We start from the raw sequence: 15,776 nt of genomic DNA, 5'->3' as shown, positions 1-15,776 counted from the left end.
TAGAAATGACAAATACCCACCATTTGCTTCAACGTGGACGGAACTGGAGGGTATTATGCTGAGTGAAGTAAGTCAATCGGAGAAGGACAAACATTGTATGTTCTCATTCATTTGGGGAATATAAATAATAGTGAAAGGGAATATAAAGGAAGGGAGAAGAAATGTGTGGGAAATATCAGAGAGGGAGACAGAACGTAAAGACTCCTAACTCTGGGAAATGAACTAGGGGTGGTAGAAGGGGAGGAGGGTGGGGGTGGGAGTGAATGGGTGACGGGCACTGGGGGATATTCTGTATGTTGGTAAATTGAACACCAATAAAAAATAAAATAAAAAAAAAAGAAAAAAAAAGAATAGTGTCCTGCTGACAACATGGGACAAGAGGTGGCAAAGTGCCACTTGGATGGCAACCGTGTGCATGTGAATAACAGGAAGTTCTTAACTATGTAAATAAATCCAGGTTAAAGTGGAGAAACCCACTTTAAGAGTCCTGGTTTTATTTTACTTTCTTCCCACACAGATTCCTTTTATTTAGCATTTAATTCCAGACAATGATAAGTTGCCCCAATGATTTTAGTGGTGCTGCAATTGTATTATCTCTTAGAGGTACCTGAGTCCTTTCTGTCCCTGCTATATCTATGTGTCAACTATTCTACTGGCAATTAGCATCATGCAAAATGAAGACAAAGGACTTTTTAATCAGTAGAATTTTACTTTCCAAAATTTGACTTACATCAAACTATTCAGAGGTACATGTTTATATACAGTAGAATCCACCTATAAAAATTGTCTTCCTTTCTTTCCTTTTAGCAGGAAAACAGCATACTTTACTAAGCAAAGATAAATTTTGTCCTTAAAATAAAACTAAAAATATCAAGTTTTAATCCCATACCACTTTGTCCCTGTACATACAACAAACATTTCTTTCAATCTTAAGTAATATTTCTCTGTGACTGTTCCATGAGACTCACTGTGGTCTTAAGAATTACGGATCATTAAAATGTATTAAAGCAACTCATAATTATTTATTTTAGTGTTATAAAACTGTGACAAAAACTCTATGCCTGGAAGAGTTATGATTCATGATTGAAATAATTTGGCTTTACTAAAACTTTAATAAAACTGAATAATGTTCTCACTCAGTTTACGGAACAGTCCTCAACTTAAATTTGTATGTTTATAAAACAATTTAATAGACAGTATTTCATGCTATTCTCAAAATAACTTGATGAAGAAGTTAACATCACTAGTCTTACTTTTTCAGTGGCAACAGGAGGAAGGGGAAGCAAATTTCCACTTAATTGTTTTTCCCAAAAATTAATTATCTGAAAGATCTCAAGACAAACTATACTTCGTGAATCTCAAGATACAAACATTAAGGAGCACAACAACTTAGCCAAATGTTAGGGCAAAGCCACACGGGAAAAAGGGAGAGTTGTTGAAATACTTGAACATCACCCTGAAACTAGCAATATCCTGTCCCGCAAAAAAAATCCTTTCTCTCATTTAAGGGTTTTAGTATTTTGATAATTGTCTCTATTATCCATTCAGATTTGCCTTCTCTTATGGAGATATGTCCAATTGACGCAAGAAAAAATGGAGATTGTACTTCCCAGAAGTGAAGAGAGAATCTGTCTTGATGCACTTGCTCCATTGACTAAAAAAGTCAGTAAGTCAAAGAGCAGAAACTTGAGGATGCAACTGGATTCATGTTGTGTCTGTTCATGTTGCAAAGGAAAAAGCCAACTTGTGAAGTTGTGAAATACACTGTTCATGTAGCTTCATCCAACTGAGGAAATGGAAGCATCGGAGGGTGCCCACAATCAAACAGGAAAGCTTCATATGTATGTAGTACATTCATTTGTTTCTAAGAAAATATATTTTTAAAGCATTTGATAATTTTGATCAGCTTCAGAAAATATTAGCTATGCTTCTAAAAGAGAATTTTTTTTGCCTTCTCTAGCAGCTTCTCATTAATCTCAAGGTGCCGTATTTAGCAAATACTAATACAAATATTAAATTACCCAGTGAAATTTCACTTTCAGGTAATCAATAAATGTTTAGTATAAGTATATCCCAAACATTTCATGAAACATACCTAAACTAAAAAAAAAAAAAAACTATTCTTTGTATATCTGAAACTCATATTTAATCGGACATTCTAGTAACCATCCCAAAGTAACTAAAAAAAAAATCTCACACAGGAATTTTAATTCCTCCACTCATCGAATGCACCATAAAAAAGCTCTTCAGTCTGGCATTCTAGTTATCTGAAAAGCCTATCTGAGAAATACTGTAACGACTGAGAGTACATATCCAAATCTGTAAGCATCAGAGGAGTTTTTTCTTCCTCTTGTTATCTCTTATAGACCTTTCATTTTACTTCATCCTATTGTCCCAAAAGAAAACATAGTTACCCTTCTAACACCTGTCTCCTGTTTTTATTATGTTTCAAGACTTCAGAGGCAGTAAGTGATCATTGACTGGAAGTTGCTCTTTCTGCTGCAAGTCAAGAAGCCCCAATATCAAAGGAGATGTTGTGTTTTATAAGGAGAATCAAAGGTGCTTTCCTTAGGAAACAATTGCCATTCACTCATTAACTATGACAAAGTTAAATTTCCTTTTATCTCCATTATATAGAACAAAAAATAGACACCACACCTGAAATCACTTTCTGAAATCCCACTGTCTAACCACAACTTCATGCTGGCTCACTTAGTCTGATTTTCATTCTTCCTGTGGCCACTGTTTTAGCTTTCAATTATATATGTATATGCTCCATTTCTTGATTTTCTAGTGTGAGATTTTCTCTTGACTGCCAGCCATGAAAGATCAAGAAGTTTGCATATTACAGTTTCTCCACTTCATCTCCTACCCCTCCTTTCCTAATTTTGATTAAATAAACCATTATTTTATTTTCTTGTTGATTTTAAATGGCAGTATGCTTTAATATCTATTATTTGATTAATGAGCTTAAAATATTGTCTTTTGTGTCCTCACCATGCAGTATAAGGAAATACTTTGCCTTCTATTCCTTGTCCTGCCCAACCCACTGCCTATTCATCACAGGTTCTATTAGTACTTCTACATTGTGGAGATGTATGGTGTTTATATTCAATCCTGCTTCCAGAGTTCCTGTGGATATTTAGCCTTAATTTCATTTTAGTGTATTTTTTTTTCTTTCCCCTCTTGTTTGCCTAGATGTGCTCATCATTTTTTTGAGATTTTTTATTTATTCATTTGAGAGAGAGAGAGTGAGAGAGAGCACAATTGTGGAGGGAGGAGAGAGGCAGAAAGAGAAGCAGAGTCCCCACAGAGCAGGGAGCCCAAGGCAGAGCTCAGTCCCAGGCCCCCAAGATCAAGACCTGAGCCAAAGACAGACGCTTAACCAACTGAACCACCCTGGTGCCCCAAGTAGTTTCCTCAAGAAACACTCATACTATATCTTCCGGGTTTTTGAAGAGCTGGAAACATCTGTATGCCTGTTCCCTTTATACTTGAATTATACTTGAACTAAACTCCACAAAAAATTTTCTTTCCAAAGGCAGCCTCAGATTTTCTCCACTATCTCTTCACACTAAAAGTTACTGTGAAGTCTGAACCCAATATGACTTTTCCCCTCTGGGTTTCATTTTGTTTTGATCCACAGGATTCTGCTCTGCCTTTATTTTTGCAGCCTAGTAACAATACCAGAGTATTTGAGAGACTGTTTTGTCCTGTTTCATCTGGGACACTGGGCTCCATTTTAACCCACAGACATGGACATTTCTTTATTTTTTTTTTGGACATTTCTTTAATAAAGTGTTTTTCTTTACTATGTCTTTGAAATAGTCTGTTTTGTTTTGTTTTTATTTTATTTGTGTTGCTATGCAGACCTCAGGTGCATAGAACTGAAAGACCAAATTCTTTAGTTCCTTTCTTAAATCTTTGTCACACTAGGGCTCTTTCTCCTTGTACTTTATTTACTAGCTTCTACCTTTGGCCCTTTATCATCAGGCCCTTCTCCTTAGGCACCTGCTCTATTATATTTATATATACTTTTAACAAATTCTCCATATGTGTGTATATATGTGTGTGTATTCTCTCTTTTTTAAGATTCTATTTATTTATTCATGAGAGACACAGAGAGAGAGACAGAGGCATAGGCAGAGGGAGAAGCAGGCTCCCTGATGGGAGCCTTATGTGGGACTCGATCCCAAGACCCCGGGATCATGACCTGAGCTGAAGGCAGACGCTCAATCACTGAGCCAACCAGGCATCCCTGTATTCTTTAAAAATATGTAGTGCTTTACTGTGTGCACATATTTGACCTACATAAATAACACTGTGAAATAAATCTTACCCCATTTATTACTATTTTACACTCAACAGTGTGTTGTGAGATCTATCTATTGCTACAGGTAAACCCTAGGTCATTATTTCTGGTTGCTACACAAAACTCCTACACCTTTGCCTCAGGTTTCATTTCTTTATTTTCTTACTTATGGCCACCTTGGTAAACTATGATTCAATAAACATTTCTATATATATCTCTTCATTGACCTGTACCACATTTTCCCTCAAATGTGTAACCAAGAATTTGCTTCCTGAGTCATAGGAATAGGTACATTCTTAATATTATTCAGATGGTGTCAGATTATCATCCAAAAGGATAGTTTCTTATACCTTCATCAGCAATTAATATTAGTTAGTTTTCTAATTTTTGCTACCCATATGGGCTAAAAGTTGTATATCACTGCCTTAGTTTGCATTTCTCATTTGCTAGGGAAGTTAAACATCTTTCCACATGTTTATTAACCATTCACTTTTCTCCTGCAAAATGTCTGTTTATATTCTTTGCCCATTTTCTATGAGTTTTCTTGTACTTCTTTCTGATTCCTAATATCTCAGATATTGATTGCTTGTTGGCATTGGATCTTGCAAATATCTTCATCTAGTCCATTATCCATTTATTAATTTTGTCTTTGATGTCCTTCATAGAACAGAAATCTTTTATTTTGATATAATAAAATCCATCTATTTTTAAACTGACAGTTTTTACTATGGTCTCCTTTTATTTATTCCTTCTTGAAAGTCACAAAGATATTCTCCTACACTTTCTTCTATTTGATTTATAATTTTACTTTTCACATTTGGGTTTTAATTCACTGGAGTTCATCATTGCATCCAAAGTGAAATGGGATTTCAAGTTGTTGTTTTTTTTTCTCTCAAAAGGTGAGATAATTTTTTATGTATTATCAGCAAATAAAACGTGCTTCTCACCCATTCTTATTGAGGTGAAGCAGAGGCTTCATATGTCAAGCTTCCATAAAATGGTTTTCTTCTCTACTCCGCTGAATTCTTTGTGGGCTTCCATAAAGAACCCCACGCTTTGCACCATTAGAGCTATATATCATGGTGCACACTCCACATCCTTGCCCTATATTCTCAAAATTGCCTAACCGTTTTGTGGACCCTTATTGTTTCATATATAAGTTTTAGAATTATTTTTTCCAATGTCCACAAATAGCTGCTGGGATTCAAATTAAATTAAAACAATTGAATATATAGGCTAATTGGAAAATTTAACATTTTTATCATTGTAGTTATCCTCTCCTTGAGGATAGTATATATCTTTTTCAAGTCATTTCAAAATGTTTTAAATAGTTTTAAGATATGACTGTATGCTAGGTAATTTTTTAATTCTATAGTTTTATTGTTATTTTAATTGATAGCATTTTGACTATTTTTCTAGATGAAAAAAAATAGTGATATTATAATCATTACTGATTTTTTGTCTGTTCACTTATATCTGGAAACCTAGCTGAATTTATGTTCTGATTTTTCTAAGTTGATCAATTTAGCAGCAAATAATGACAATTGTCTCACTTCCCTCCAATCTTTTTTATAGCTTATTACTTCTTTGGCCTAAACTTCTGGAACTTGTTAAATAGCAACAGTAATAATAAAAAATAAGCAAGATAAGAAGGAAAAGAAAGCAAAAAAGAAGGAAAAAGAAGAGCTCATGCTTATCAAAGTATTCCTATTTTCCATACACTAATCTGAATATCTTACTTAAATTAACTAATTTGATCTTCCAAACATCAGGATGTAAGTACTACTATTATTTCCATTTTCAAGAAGAAAACAAGGTGCAGAAAATTCATAACCTGCCCCAGGTCTACTGCTAACAAATCCTCTCTCTGAAGGTAAAAGATGTCATTTTGCTCCCAACATTCAAGAGCATTTAAAGTTTCTTTATGTATTTGAATTTTCAAATATTGTCCTCAAGAATATCAACTATATAGCAGTTGATTCTCTTTTGCTTTCTATAATTCAGTTTGTGTCCAGATATTCTTTAATCTTATTATTTTTCATGTCTCTTCATACATCTGTCTTCCACGACTAAAACTGCATGGTCAAAAGTATCTTAAATTCTGCTTATAAGTGATTTTCATTTCAACATTCAACATTGAGGGGGGCTCCCCTACACACAACACCAAGCAATTCTCAGACAACAACAGGATCCCGAAGAATTCAACTCAATTCTGATACTATCTACCAAAAGGCAGCATCAGATTCCACAAGTCAAGAGCTCAGTTTCACAAGACTGCCCTCTATCCTCTACTTTAGGTGCCAGCTGATCACAAGCCCCAGGCTGTTAACTATGTTTCTGACTGACCAGCTACAGATTAAGGTTTGCGATAACCTTCTCCTTAGGTAAGATTAATTTGCTAGAGCCATTCACAGAACTCAGGGAAACACATTTACCAGTTTATTAAAGGATATGACAAAGGATACAAATCAACAACCAGATGAAGAGATATATAAGGTGAGGTATGGGGAAGAGAAGCAGAGCTTCCATGCTTTTCTAGGAGTGCCACTCTCCCTGCATCTCCACATGTTCATCAACCTGGAAGCTCTCCAAACCCAGTCCTCTTGGGTTTGTATAGAAAATTCCTTGAACAGTCATGACTAAGTCATTAGCCATGGGTTGATTCAGCCCCATCCCCTCTTTCCTCCCTGGAGTTTGGTGGGGGAGTAGGCAATGGAGAAATAGAGGATGAGACTGAAAATTCAGCCATCTGATCACACAGTTGGTCTTCCTGCCACTAGCCTATGCCCATAGGTGGGGTCCATAAGTTAGTTACTTCAATTAATATAACAAAAGACACCTTAATCACTCTCATCATTAGGAAATTCCAAGGGCATTGGGAGCTGTGAGCCAAGGAATGTGGATGAAGACCAAACATATATGAGAAATATGTTTTGGTCATCCAAATAACCAAATATATATTTCTTTTTTTTAAAAGGATTTTATTTATTTATAAATGAGAGACACAGAGAGAGAGGCAGAGACATAGGCAGACATAGGCATGCTCCCTGTGAGGAGTATGATGCAGGATTCGATCCCAGGACCCCAGGATCACAACCTGAGCCAAAGCCAGATACTCAACCACTGAGCCACCCTGGTGCCCCCCAAATATATATTTTTTATTGCAAAAAACATACACAACCACACAACACAAACAAAGGCTGCTGGAAAGAGTGCAATCAGAAGGTATATTGTGACCTTTTTTTCTCCCTAAAGTGGCATCCTTGTTAGCTACCTGAATTTATGATAAAGACAAAAATTCTCCACATATCCATGTAGGTTAAAAAAAATGATTACAAAAAAAAATCTACTTTGCTTTTTTAAAAAAAGTTATAAAAAATAAAAAAATAAAAAAGTTATAACTCCAGAATATGATCATTAGTTGTGTTATCTCTGTGTATACTAACAGAATAAATTTCTTTAAAAAAGCCTTAGAACCCAGCAACTCCATTCCTAGATATATACAAGAGAAATGAAAGTATATATTTACATAAAAACTTGTATAAAAATGTTTATAGCAACATTGTTCATAATAGCCAAAAACTGGAAAGCCTAAGTGTCTATCAACAGATGAATGGAAAATAAGATGTGGTATACCCATATAATGGAATATTATACAGCCATAAAGAGAAACAAAGCATTGATATATACTACAATGTAAATGAATCTTGCAAACATTATACCAAGTAAAAGAAGCGAGATATAAAAATCATATATTGTATGATTTTATTTATAAAATATTCAGAATGAGGAAATCTATTGGGACAGAATGTAGATTCGAGGTTGCCAAAGCTAGGGGTAGGGAAAATTGCAGAGTGACTACGAATGGGTACAGAGTCTCTTTAGAGGGTGTTGGAAATGTTCTGGAACTAAATAGTTGTTACATAATGCTGATGGGGGCAGCCTGGGTCGCTCAGCGGTTTAGCGCCAGCTTTACCCTAGGGCCTGATCCTGGAGACCTGGGATGGAGTCCCACTTCAGGCTCCCTGCATGGAGCCTGCTTCTCCCTCTGCCTGTGTCTCTGCCTCTCTCTGTGTGTGTGTCTCTCACGAATAAATAAATAAAATCTTTTAAAAAAAAAAAAGATAATTCTGATGGTTGTACAACTTTGTGAATATTCTTGAAAAACACAGATAACACCAATCTGAGAAATATAATAACAGTTTTATATACACACATATAAACCAGTGGTCACTTACAGACCTCTATGCTTAAAACACATGGCCCCTTAGCCACATATCACCCTCTATCCCTAGTAGAACCACTTAAAAATAACATAAATAGGAAGATATAAAAAAGCTTAATAGGGATCCCTGGGTGGCGCAGCGGTTTGGCGCCTGCCTTTGGCCCAGGGCGCAATCCTGGAGACCGGGGATCAATCCCACGTCGGGCTCCCGGTGCATGGAGCCTGCTTCTCCCTCTGCCTGTGTCTCTGCCTCTCTCTCTCTGTGACTATCATAAATAAATAAATTTTTAAAAAAGCTTAATAAAATAATTAAAATGGAATTCTAACAAATATTCAAAAGTACAAAAGAAGGCAAGAAAGAAGAAACAAAGGGATAGAAAGCACAGAGGATAAGTAATAAATCATTAATAATGATGTAATTATAATTACATTTAAAGTTATTAGATTAGGGGCAGCCCGGATGGCTCAGCGGTTTAGTGCTGCCTTCAGCCCAGGGCCTGATCCTGGAGACCCGGAATCGAGTCCCACGTCAGGCTCTTTGCATGGAGCCTGCTTCTCCCTCTGCCTGTCTCTGCCTCTCTCTCTCTCTCTGTCTTTCATGAATAAATAAATAAAATCTTAAAAAATAAAATAAATTTACTAGATTAAAGGCTCTAACTAAAAGGCAGGAATTGCCGGAAGACAAAAAAAGCAAGGCCATCTATGTGCTGTCTCAAAAGCACCATATAAAAATAAAGATCCAGATAAGTTAAATGTAAATGGACAGAACAAGAAATGCCATACAAACAATAAGCATAAGAAGGCATGATTATATTAACATTAGATTCAACATACTTCAAGGAAAAGTTATAACATATAAAGAAGGACATTTTTATAATGATAAAAGCGTCAATTTGTCAGGAATATATAACAAATGTACATTTGCCTAGTGCAGAATTAAAAAAAGCATGAAGCAAAATTTGACATAAGGAAAGGAGAAAATAGACAATATTACAACTATAAAGATTCTAACACTTCTGCAAACTGATAAGACAATTAGATAAAATATAAATACAAAGATAACCGGAAGATTGTCAATCATCTTTCCCTGATTGGTATTTATAGCATGATTGCAGGATACACATTCTTTGCAAGTGCACATATTACTTTAAAACAATATATCAAAAATAAATAAATAAATAAATAAATAAATAAATAAATAAATAAAACAATATATCATATACAGGACCATAAAACAAGTCCAAATAGACTTAAAAGTTTCAAGTTCCAAAGAGAATGTTTCCTGACCGCAATAGAATATAATCAGAAATCATTAAGACAACTAGGAAATGTTTACATATTTGAAAATTAGGGATCCCTGGGTGGCGCAGGGGTTTGGCACCTGCCTTTGGCCCAGGGCGCGATCCTGGAGACCCGGGATCGAATCCCACGTCAGGCTCCCAGTGCATGGAGCCCGCTTCTCCCTCTGCCTGTGTCTCTGCCTCTCTCTCTCTCTCTCTCTCTCTCTGTGACTATCATAAATAAATAAATAAAAATAAAATAAAATAAAGAAAATTAAACACTACACTTCTAAACGATCCATTGATCAAAGAAGAAATCATGAGGAAAATTAGAAAATATTCCTAACTAAATCAGAATAAAGACATAAAATAACATATAAAAAATGTATGATTTGCAGCTAAAGAAGTTTTTAGAGAAAGGTTTGTAGATTTGAATGCCTATATAAAAAAAAGAAAGTTCTAAAATCAATAACTAAACTTCCACTTTAAAAAAAATAAAATAATAATAAACTTCCACTTTATGAATATGATAAGAGGAAAGACCAGTGTAAGTAGGAAAAGGAAATAATGAAGAACAGAACTCAATAGATTTTTTTAAAAGAGATAAACAATAGGAAAAATTAACAGAATCAAAAGATGATTCTTTGAAAAGATCAACAAAATTGATAAACTATATTGGTCAAGGTAAAAAAGAGAAAGAACATAAATTATCAATATCAGAAATGGAAACGAGATTGATACAGATCATATAAATATTAAAAGACAGTAAGATTATCTTATGACACTTCATGCCACCAAATGTGAAAATGTAGATGAAATAGAAAATTTCTTTGAAAAATACATGTTACTAAAACTGATAAAAAATGAAACTGAAATTTTGAATAGCCCCATAATTATTTAAGAAAATGAGTTGGTTTTTGAAACCCTTCCTACAAAGAAAACTCCAGGATCAGATGATTTTGCTGATGAATTCTAAACTCAAAAAAAAAAAAAAAAAAAGATTTCTAAACTCATTTGATATAAATTTTTCCAAAAATTGAGAAGATATATTGTCCAACTCATTATATATGGTCAGCATAACCCTAAACCTCAAGTCTGATAAAGACAATACAAAAATAAAAAAGAAAATCACACACCAATATCTTTTATGAAAATAGTTGTAAATGTACTTTACAAAATCAGCAAAGTGAACCCATCAATTGTAACCAAGAAGGGTTAACCCCTATAATGCAAGTTTGATTTAACATTTGAGAATCATTGTAATTCACCACATTAATAGAATAAAATTGAAACTACATGATCATTTTAACAGACACAGCAAAAGCATTTGCCCCTCCCCAAAAAAATCCATTTTTGATTTTTAAAAAATACTCAGCAAACCAGGATAGAAGGAAACTTCCTCAACTTAATAAAAAGCATCTAAGAGGAGTCTACAGCTAATACCATACTTAACTGTGAAGTATTGAACACTTTTTTCTAAGATCAGGAACAAAGCAAAAATGCCCACTCCTTCTACTTCTAGTCAACATTGTATTAGAGATGCCAGCCATTGCAAGGACTGAAGAAAAAGAACTAAAAAGCATAAAATCTGAAAGAAAGTAAAATTGTCTTTATGTGTATATAACATGATTGTTTATACAGAAAAGTCAAACAACAACTGCACTAACTAGTAATATTAACAAGGTTGGCTGGATACAAATTGAATATTTAAAACCATATGCATTTTATATGCTAACAGAAAACAAATAAAAATGAAATTAAAAAAAAAACTTAATCCAATTTTAATACTACCAATCTTTTAAAATCCAATTATAATACCCCCCAAAAATATGAAATATTCAAGAATGAATTTAACAAAAAATGGACAAGTCCTCTACATTTAAAACTTTCAAACATTGTTAAGAAGAATTCTAAAAATGAAGACGTAGTCCATGTTTAAGAATTGTAAAACTCAATATTCTTATGATGTCATTTCCTCAAATTTATTTATAGATTCAAAAGAATCAGAAAATAACCTCAGCAGCATTTGGGGGATTTTTTTGTACATTTCGATAAACTGGTTGTAGTTTTTTGGGATTTTTTAAAAATATTTATTTATTTCAGAGGGAGAGAGCAGGGGATGGTGGGGCAGAAAGAGAGGGAGTGAGAATCTCATTCAGATTCCCTGCTGAATGCAAAGCCTGACTCAGGGCTCAGTCCCACCGTCCTGAGATCATGACTTGAGCTGAAATCAAGTCAGACACCTAACTGACTGAGCTACCCAGTCACCCCTAAACTGGTTGTAGTTTTTATTAAAATGATAGAGGACCTAAAATGTGTCAAGCAATCTTATTTAAAAATAACTAAATTGGAGTACTTAAACTTTCTGATGCCAAGAAATACTGCAAAGTTCCAATAATCAAGACAGAACAGTACGTAAGAAAGGATCCATAAACAGATCAAAGGAAAGAATAAAGAGCCTTGTAATAGACTCACATACACACTTAAATGATAATCTGATTTCTAAAAAAGTAAACCAGAGTGGGGCACCTGGGTGGCTCAGTGAGTTATGTGGCTGACTCTTGATTTCAGCTCAAGTCATGATCTCAGGTCATAGGGTTGAGCCCTGTGATAGCTCTGCTCTGGGCATGGAGCCTACTTAGGTTTCTCTCTCCCTCTCTCCCAATTTCCCTCTGCCCCTCCCCTCCTTCTAAAAGAAAATAGTAAAAAAAAAATTTTAAGTCATGAGAATAATCCATTGGAGAAAGGTTATAGTCTATCCAACAAGCGGAATTGTAATAACTGGATATCTTTATGGAAAAAAATTAACTCAATCCATATCTCATACCATACACAATCATTAATTCAAGATGGACCACAGACCTAAATGTAAAAGTTAAGACCATAAATCCTTTACAGGAAAGTGCAGAATTAGCTTCCATATATGAGGGCAGGCAAAGGGTTTTCAGATACAGAAAGTAATAATCCATGAAAGAAAAAATTAGACTTCGTCAAAATTAAAACATTATGCTCATGAAAAGATATCATTAAAAAATGAATGAGATTGATAAACAAGAAGGAAATAATCAAAAATCTTTGACAGGCCGGAAGTCGGGGTGTGCAGGGACCAGGAAGAGTTTTTGACTGCTCGCTGGCTCTGTTTTGGGGGATCCTGGCCGCCCTGGTGTCAGACGAAGATGAATTGAATCTTCTAGTTATCATTGTTGATACCAACCCAATTTGGTGGGGAAAGCAAGCCTTAAAGGAGTCTCAGTTTACTTTATCAAATGCGTAGATGCTGTGATGGTGCTGGGAAATTCTTTATTCATGAATCATTCCAACAAACTTGCTGTGATAGCAAGTCACATTCAAGAAAGTCGATTCTTATATCCTGGAAAGAATGGCAAACTTGGAAGACTTTTTTGGAGATCCTGGCAACCCTTCTGAATTCAGCCCCTCAGGGAGCAAGGATGGGATATACGAGCTATTCACAGCAGCGAATGAAGTTATTGTCGAAGAGATTAAAGATCTCACGATCAAGAGTGATATAAAGGGTCAACATACAGAAACTCTGCTGGCAGGATCCCTTGCCAAAGCTCTTTGCTACATTCATAGAATGAACAAAGAGGTTAAAGATAATCAGGAAATGAAATCAAGGATTTTGGTGATTAAGGCTGCAGAAGACAGCGCACTGCAGTATATGAATTTCATGAATGTCATCTTTGCAGCACAGAAGCAGACTATTTTGATTGATGCCTGTGTTTTAGACTCGGATTCAGGACTCCTCCAGCAGGCCTGTGACATCACAGGGGGACTATATTTGAAGGTGCCTCAGATGCCCTCTCTTCTGCAGTATTTACTGTGGGTTTTTTCTTCCTGATCAAGATCAAGGATCTCAGCTAATCCTCCCACCCCCAATTCATGTGGACTACCAGGCTGCCTGCTTCTGTCATCGAAATCTTATTGAAATTGGCTATGTCTGTTCTGTGTGCTTGTCAATATTCTGCAACTTCAGTCCCATCTGCCCAACCTGCGAGACAGCCTTTAAGATTTCTCTGCCTCTGGTGCTCAAGGCCAAGAAAAAGAAACTGAAAGTGTCCGTGTGATCATAAGATTCCTGCGCCCCTAGAGCCTATTACTAGGAATTGTGTGGTGGGATCTGTGTTTGGAGGCCCTGAAAAAATACAGTGCATATGGAATAATTTTGAATGAAGTTTCTTACAGGAAGGATTTCTAGACCATTATCCTCATGCTGTGCTTTTGGGGCACTGTGTTATTTGAGGGAATCATTCTATGCAATCTTTTCAGACTGGTTTTTGCCCACAGAAGGAGAAGAAAGCACAAATTAGTGAGTGAGATTTTTTTTTTAATAATGGGGTGATCATTTGTCAGCTTGGCCTGCCTGATTACCGGCTTTAGACTCTTACCCGTCTCTGTTGGGTTCTGCCTGTGAAATGTATGACCAGTGAAATTTGAGCGCAGTTTTGGAAAAAACGAACAAGCGACCATGCAGTAACAGCATTAACCAAGATAGACCATCTTCCTTGAACCAACAGCTGAATTTGACGATAGTCATGTAAATAAAATCTATATTGTCTAAGTTGAGATTTGGCTTCATAGACTAGCAGGTAGTTTTGCTTTTGCCTGACATCACTGACATCACATGTGTGTCTGGACACAGTCATCCACTATTAACTGTTTGTCAATCAGTACAAAGTTTGATTTTAAGCGAGGGAGGAGGGGGGTGCAGTACTCTGGCAGCAACTTTTTCTTCAGAGATAGTTGTGTGAAGAGCTTATATGTGAAAGCCAGTGTCTGGGTTTGGAGGGGGAATTTCTTGGTGGAGAATGGATTCTTTACAGTTCAGTGTTGTCCCCCAGATAGAATTCTCTCCTTTTGTAATGAGGGGGGGGGAAAGCTTTAATGTTGGAGAACTATTCTCTAGAAGCTTTGGATTTACTACTGACAAGTGCTATAGGTTGAAAAGAAAAATTATTTGTAATTTGAACAAGAAAAAACTTATTTTTGTATGTAACTTTGAAGATATTAGAAGTCTTTTTAAATTCCAGTACAGTGTATGAAGGATTTTCAGGAGTGGTGGCTGGTTTGGTTTGTTTTTAAACGTATATTGATAAAAACAAACATTTGTATATTGACAAAAATCCATTTGTGTACACAACCCTGTACGTAAATAAGATTTTAATTTTCTCTTTATACCAACTCAGAAGCTGAGTCTCATTTAAATAATTTGTTATTGGGATCCCTGGGTGGCGCAGCGGTTTGGCGCCTGCCTTTGGCCCAGGGCGCGATCCTGGAGACCCAGGATCAAATCCCACGTCAGGCTCCCGGTGCATGGAGCCTGCTTCTCCCTCTGCCTGTGTCTCTGCCTCTCTCTCTCTCTCACTGTGTGCCTATCATAAAAAATAAATAAATAAATAAATAAATAAATAAATAATTTGTTATTTGCCTAGATGATTTCAGGTAGATTTTGTACTTTGTGGATTTATAATTTTGTTAAATATACACAGGTTTTGGTGGTCACTTGGGAAATACTGATCCTTGAGTTTGAAAATTTTATTTGTCTTTTAGAAATAATATTTAATATTTCATGCCTTAGTGTAGGAAGTCTAGGAAGTCATCAAATATCTAAAAGATGAATAATTTCAAAGAAGCTGGTCAGGTTCTTGTTGCTACTTTTTCATTTGTTTACTGGCTTAATTCTGTTTAGGTTTTATTTTTTAACTGTTGTTTATGGTTTATATAAATTTTTATAATAAAATAATTTAAATTTTCAAAAAAAAAATCTTTAACTGACAAAGGACTAGCATTCAGGATATATAAAGAATTCCAAGTACTTAAGAATAAAACAACCCAATTTTTTTAATAGACAAATTTTGAACAGGTACTTCAGAAAATATGTAGAAATGACCAATAAGTACATGAAAAAGTACTCAAGATCATTGATTCTCAGGGAAATCCA

General features: G+C 35.2%; 1 pseudogene; it reads left to right on the top strand.

The window, feature by feature from the left end:
* Positions 1-12,948: 12,948 nt before the first annotated feature.
* LOC140620416 (general transcription factor IIH subunit 3 pseudogene) lies at positions 12,949-15,021 on the top strand (annotated as a pseudogene).
* The last annotated feature ends 755 nt before the right edge of the window (positions 15,022-15,776 follow it).

The sequence above is a fragment of the Canis lupus genome, chromosome 28, assembly GCF_048164855.1.
Source record: "Canis lupus baileyi chromosome 28, mCanLup2.hap1, whole genome shotgun sequence".
In the NCBI taxonomy this organism is placed as follows: Eukaryota; Metazoa; Chordata; class Mammalia; order Carnivora; family Canidae; genus Canis; species Canis lupus.
This window is presented reverse-complemented; position numbering and strand designations above follow the sequence as displayed.